This window comes from Balaenoptera ricei, chromosome 17 (genome assembly GCF_028023285.1).
Source record: "Balaenoptera ricei isolate mBalRic1 chromosome 17, mBalRic1.hap2, whole genome shotgun sequence".
Lineage (NCBI taxonomy): Eukaryota > Metazoa > Chordata > Mammalia > Artiodactyla > Balaenopteridae > Balaenoptera > Balaenoptera ricei.
In genome coordinates this window covers 17,714,874-17,720,908 of record NC_082655.1, presented here as the reverse complement: position 1 = coordinate 17,720,908, position 6,035 = coordinate 17,714,874, and the positions used below count along the sequence as shown (strand labels likewise).

Here is a 6,035-nt window from a genome sequence, read left to right as displayed (position 1 = left end):
GCTCTCATGAATGGATTCACGCCTTATTAAACAGACTCCAGAGCACTCGCTCCACTATGTGAGATACAATGAAAAGTCGGCAGTCTGTGACAGGGAAGACAGCTTTTTCATGAGGACCTGGTCATGTTGGCACCCTAATCTTGGACTCTAGCCTCCAGAACCATGAGAAATCAATTTCTGTTGTTTATAAGCCACTCATTCTGTGGAATTTTGTTATAGCAGTCAGAAAGGACTAAGACGGTAATATATGGGATTTGAACCCAGGAACACTGACTTGGGAGGTTAGATTCTTACTCCATTCCATTTGGTGTGTGGATGTGTTCAATGGATTTGATATTTGTTCATAGGAAGCCTGTGGCAATTTCTCTTTCTCTAGGATTAGTAGATCTATCAAGCTGAGGGTAGAGGTTTTACCTGGAGTTGAAGTCTTTCCATGAAGCAGAAGAAATGATTTTTGAGCCACTAGATTCACAGAGGTTTGATTATGAAACTAAGATGTTTTCAGCATGAAAACAAAAACATGATGATAATAAAGTTGATATTCAACTTCGAAAGAAAATGCCCTAGGATAGAACATAGCCTAGACCTCAGGGACAGAAGAAAGTCAAAGGGAATTCAGTGAAATAAATCTCAATGGAATCCCCCTTCCTCCCACCACACAAAAAAGATTCTGCCATATACAGGTATGCTTCTTAAGCACTCAAATCACAGAAAACTACTTTTGGCATTTTTGCCTTTACAAGTTAGTATTTCCCTTTGGTCTATTCATTTCTTATTTTAAAAATAATAGATTAAATACATGTAAAGACATCTTCTATAAATCTGTTTTAGACAAGTTCAAAAGACAGGAAAAAGTGTAAATTACTGTATTAAGTAGAATTTGTTATTAAGTTACGTAAGAAGTGTTCTTCAGTTGTATAAAAGATCTTTGTGAAGTATTTCTGCTGTCTTTGTTTTCTACACTGCATGAGTAGACACTTAACCATGAAATAAAAATTCAGAGATTTGTTTAATAATGCCTAATAAAAATGCCTGCCGATCATCCATTGAGATGGATGGATACTTAACAACTTGAAGTGTTAACATAATTTGGCATCCAATATTTTATTTGCGTAAAAATGAATTATTTGTTACTGCTGCTAATTCTATTATTTCCCACTCAGCAGTCATAAGAATATGGTTATTGTTATTATCTTAATATTTTGGGTTAGATATTTAATAACAAGTTGATGGAGCCATTGTAGATATTAAACTTTGAATAAAGAATGCATGCCAGGGGCTTCCCTGGTGGCGCAGTGGTTGAGAATCTGCCTGCCAATGCAGGGGACACGGGTTCGAGCCCTGGTCTGGGAGGATCCCACATGCCACGGAGCAACTGGGCCCATGAGCCACAACTACTGAGCCTGTGCATCTGGAGCCTGTGCTCCACAACAAGAGAGGCCGCGATAGTGAGGGGCCTGCACACCACGATGAAGAGTGGCCCCCGCTCACCGCAACTAGAGAAAGCCCTCGCACAGAAACGAACACCCAACACAGCCAAAAATAAATATAAAAATAAATTTAAAAAAAAATAGCACAATACAACGGATACAGTCAGCCCTTTGTATCCATGAAAAAAAAAAAAAAGAATGCATGCCAGACATGCTCAAGAATGCTATGAAAGTGTAGATTGCAAATCCGATATCCTGAGTATGTAGTATAATGCCTGGAACATAGTAGATGCTCAACAATTATATCAAAATCAAAAGAACTGAGCAGAAAGAGTAACAATAAACTATATTTGAAAGAATCTATGGTAAACTCTCACACAGAATATATTGTCAAATTGTGTGATAAACCAAGATTGGTTTAGAATTTACATGACTACAACTTATCTTTTTTAAGTACAATTTTTAAGAAGTAAAATAGAATTACCATATGACCCAGCAATCCCACTACTGGGCATATACCCAGAGAAAACCATAATTCAAAAAGACACATGCACCCTCATGTTCATTGCTGCGCTATTTACAATGGCCAAGTCATGGAAGCAACCTAAATGCCCATTGACAGATGAATGGATAAAGAAGATGTGGTACATATATACAATGGAATATTACTCAGCCATAAAAAGGAATGAAATTGAGTCATTTGTAGAGATGTGGATGAATCTAGAGACTGTCATACAGAGCGAAGTAAGTCAGAAAGAGAAAAACAAATATCGTATATTAACGCATATATGTGGAACCTAGAAAAATGGTACAGATGAACCGGTTTGCAGGGCAGAAATAGAGACACAGATGTAGAGAACAAATGTATGGACACCAAGGGGGGAAAGCGGCGGTGGGGGGGGATGAATTGGGCGATTGGGATTGACATGTATACACCGATGTGTGTAAAATGTATGACTAATAAGAACCTGCTGTATAAAAAAATAAATAAAATAAAATTCAAAAAAAAAAGGAAAAAAAAAGCAAGATGCAGAAAAGTATGAATAATATGACCCTGTTTTTGTAAAACTAACAACAATAAAAATATTTCGTGTACATGTATATACGTGTGTGTATTAAAAAAAAAAAGAAGAAATGTTCAGTGGCAATATATTTAAACTATCTTACATGGTATAAGGTAGTGTTTAACCGTGTTCAATATGAAAGTGTCTTGTATCATACTGTATGAGTTTGAATCACCATTCTTTTACACTGTTAAATTGTGCAAGTTAATTGAAACACATTGGGAAATTGCTCTGTGCCTCACATTATCTTCACTATAAAATGGGGATTGTCATGGTACTTCTTCACAGAGCTGTGATGTTACAATGCCTGGCACATAGTCAACAAGGTATAGATGCTAATCTTTTAGATTTTATGCTATTTCTACCTTCCTGTTGATACCATTTCTACCTTTTGATCATTATTACACTTTCGGAAAACTCAAGGTACGCAATGGTTTTAAATTATGTGAGCCTGCTTAGCTTTAAATAATAATAGAAGTTAAGCTGGATTTTTGTGTTTGGCATTTTTTTAAAATAAATTTTTCTGTCTTCATCTGGAGTTCTCATTTTTCTCTATTTCCCTCTCAGCACCAATTATTTCTTTCTTCCTTTTGACACCCTGAATTTTTTAAAGGAACCAACCCTTCTTCAAAATCAGTCTGTATACTTCAGGTCAGGATTCATACTGTCTTACCCCAAGATTTCTTTCCCTTTGGCCTCTGTATTTCTTCCATATCTATGCCTAGGGCCAACTAGAATTAGGAACAATCACTGAGAATTATTTTGGGGGGATGGGTGGAAGCAAAGTGTCTACTTACTCTTTCTGCTTTAATTGAAATTGAAAACAATGTAACTTCAGAGGTGCTGGAGATTGCCACCTGGAAGCAGAAAATGAAGATGGAAAGAAACTGAGTCCTGATCTCATGCTGGGACCCCTGGAGTCCCCATGACTGGGGTTCACAGGTAACTGAGTCATAAACCAGTAGGTTCTCTTTGCTTAAATAAGTTTAATTAATTTTTCTGTCACTTGCAACCAAAAGAAAGTAAAGTGATAATCTATTTCTTGTTTTACCAGTGTCATTTCCTTCTCCCCCACAGTGCTCCAAACCCCCTATTAATTTGCTATTATTAATCAGGTCTGGCCTTAGGAATGAGATAATCTAGTTTGCTAATATTTTATCCTAATTTGAATCAATATGCTCTGAGAAGGCTTGAGAGAGTTTTGGTACATGTCTATTTAACTTCTTAGAAATGCTTTTTTTAAAAAACTTTTTTCAGAATCTTGGCCATACTTTGGATAGCTCATGCTGCTTGATAGTAACATATTGCTGTTGAACGTCTTTAAAGCCATAGAGCCTAGCATCAAATCTCAGACTTATCACTCATGAGAGTTATATATTTGAAAAAGTTATAATATCTCTCAATATCAGTTTCTTATTTTACAAGAGTGAGGATAATGATACCTCACAGCACTTAGAACAAGGCATTACATTGATGGCTGCATGTGAAATAAGCTACATCCTTTTTAATTAATTTCTAAGTTGATGAGATACTTTCAGCTATTCAAATAATGGTTATTGATCCATGTATTCTGTTTACAGATTTTTTTCCCTCTGTAAACGTTTACTTTAAGGTATTTCATTTCCTCCTTTTAGCTTATAGGAGAGAGGGTCAGAAAGAAAGGGGGAAAATAAATGTAAATAAATATTACTTTTTGTTGTTTAGTTTGATATCACACATGTCGAAAAAGGTTGAAGCCTTTAATTTCAATCAGCCTTAAGAGTTTGGAGTTTTGGTAGCATAGTCCTTTGTTCTTGTGTTTCTTCTATGTTTAAAACTTTATTTTCCTGCAAATACTATTTTCGCAGAAGAGCATTTTACTAGACATTTAAATTTTCTAGAATGATAGTACCTGAGGTAACTCCTGGTTTCATATCCATTTAGACATACCTGCAATTTCAGAGGAGTTATTATGTGTTTCTGTAGCATTCTAATAGTATAAATGTGCCTTAAACACGTAAGCTTTTATTGTCAATCTTCCTGTTTTACAGTCTTTCCAATTCAATCCTGCCTTCCCCACAAGGAAGACAGCTAGGAAACCTGCTCAGATTTCCTCTTCTCAACCTCCCTGCTGCCAGCTTTCCTACTCCCTTTCATCCCATAGGAAGCCAAGAGCCTGCTCAAATTTCCTTTGTGGAGTACGTATCCCACCTGGTTACTTCTTCTCCTATTCAGCAACAGGTGGTTATTTTTGTACTGTCAGCGCTGTGGACTCCCTGGCTGTCAGATTTCATTCCCACTGGAAATGTAGACATTTGAGTTTGTTCCAGACGTCAGTGGGTATATTGCCAATTTCCATTTTCTGAAAATAATTTTCTTTTGATGGAATAATCTTGTTCCTTAACGATTCCATTAAATAAAAAAAAAAAAAGATTTTAGTTATACTTAAAGGCTGAATCAGTGATGATCTGTTTGTTGCCTCTTTTCTGATTTCTTTCAAATGGTCTCCAAGCATGTGGATCATACCGAGTTAACCAGTGAACAATGGAATCAGAATTCCAGCAACCCCATTTTTTAGCCATGTTGCATCATGAATTTCAGTGTTCTTCTCTTTACCATTATATTTGGGTTGGAAAAAGCTAATGAATCAGAACTCGTAAGGATAGAACATAGGACTATATACTTAAAAAATATTCACCCTAGGTAATAGTGAATGCTAGTCCGGCTTGGGAGCCAGTAGTCAAAACAATATCGTAACAATGAAAAATGAAAATATTTAATAGGTGTTTTTTTTCCCCCATAGGAAGAGACTAAGAAAGTAAAGCTTTTTAAAAAATTTTTTTAAATAGGAAAAGCTAAGGGACAATATGATCGAAATGACAAATAGCCTCATCAATATCTCCCAGGTATGAATTTTTCCCAGCAGTCTCAGGAACGTGAAAAAATTTTACACATTATGTTGTCTAAAGACTTATCAAGTGCTTGCTTTGGCAGTGAATATACTCAAGTTGCAATGATACAGAGAAGATGAACATGGTCCCTGAGCAAGGATGACACGCACATTCGTGAAGCGTTCCATGTTAAAAAAAAAAAAAAAGACTTAAACTAAATTTTACTCTGAGCTCTCATGTTGTTGATCTGCCTAGAAATTCAGTCTCTGTTACTATAGGGGATTACTCCTCATCTTTTCCTAAAGGGTTGTGCAAAACCTCATATGATCTGATTCAGAGCAGAATATTCCAGAAAGCTCCTTCATTCTTGGCCCATGTGCATCATCACTAATGGGCTCTCCATTGTAGTCCTCACGGTGACTTGGAGTCAGAAAGCACCTTGGCTCTATACTTTTGGACATTAGATTTTTGGTTTTGCCTGGAGGTCCAGTGTTAAGGGTACACCAAATCCCTCTCTGAGATTATGTTGCCTTATCAAGCTCTGAGCCTCACCAAGAGACCAGGGCTTAGAGCACTGCTGCTTACAGTTTGTTCTGCCGTCCTCCCTTTCACAGTCTTGGGTAATCTCCCTGTCTTTTACTCTGATCATTTGTGCTTCTACCATCCATTTG

The 6,035-nt window shown here is 36.6% G+C and overlaps 1 non-coding gene across 1 annotated transcript; it reads left to right on the top strand.

The window, feature by feature from the left end:
* The first annotated feature begins 5,455 nt into the window (after positions 1 to 5,455).
* LOC132352144 (U6 spliceosomal RNA) lies at positions 5,456 to 5,558 on the top strand. Its single transcript, XR_009498611.1, has one exon. It is a non-coding gene; the product is annotated as a U6 spliceosomal RNA (small nuclear RNA).
* Positions 5,559 to 6,035: the final 477 nt, after the last annotated feature.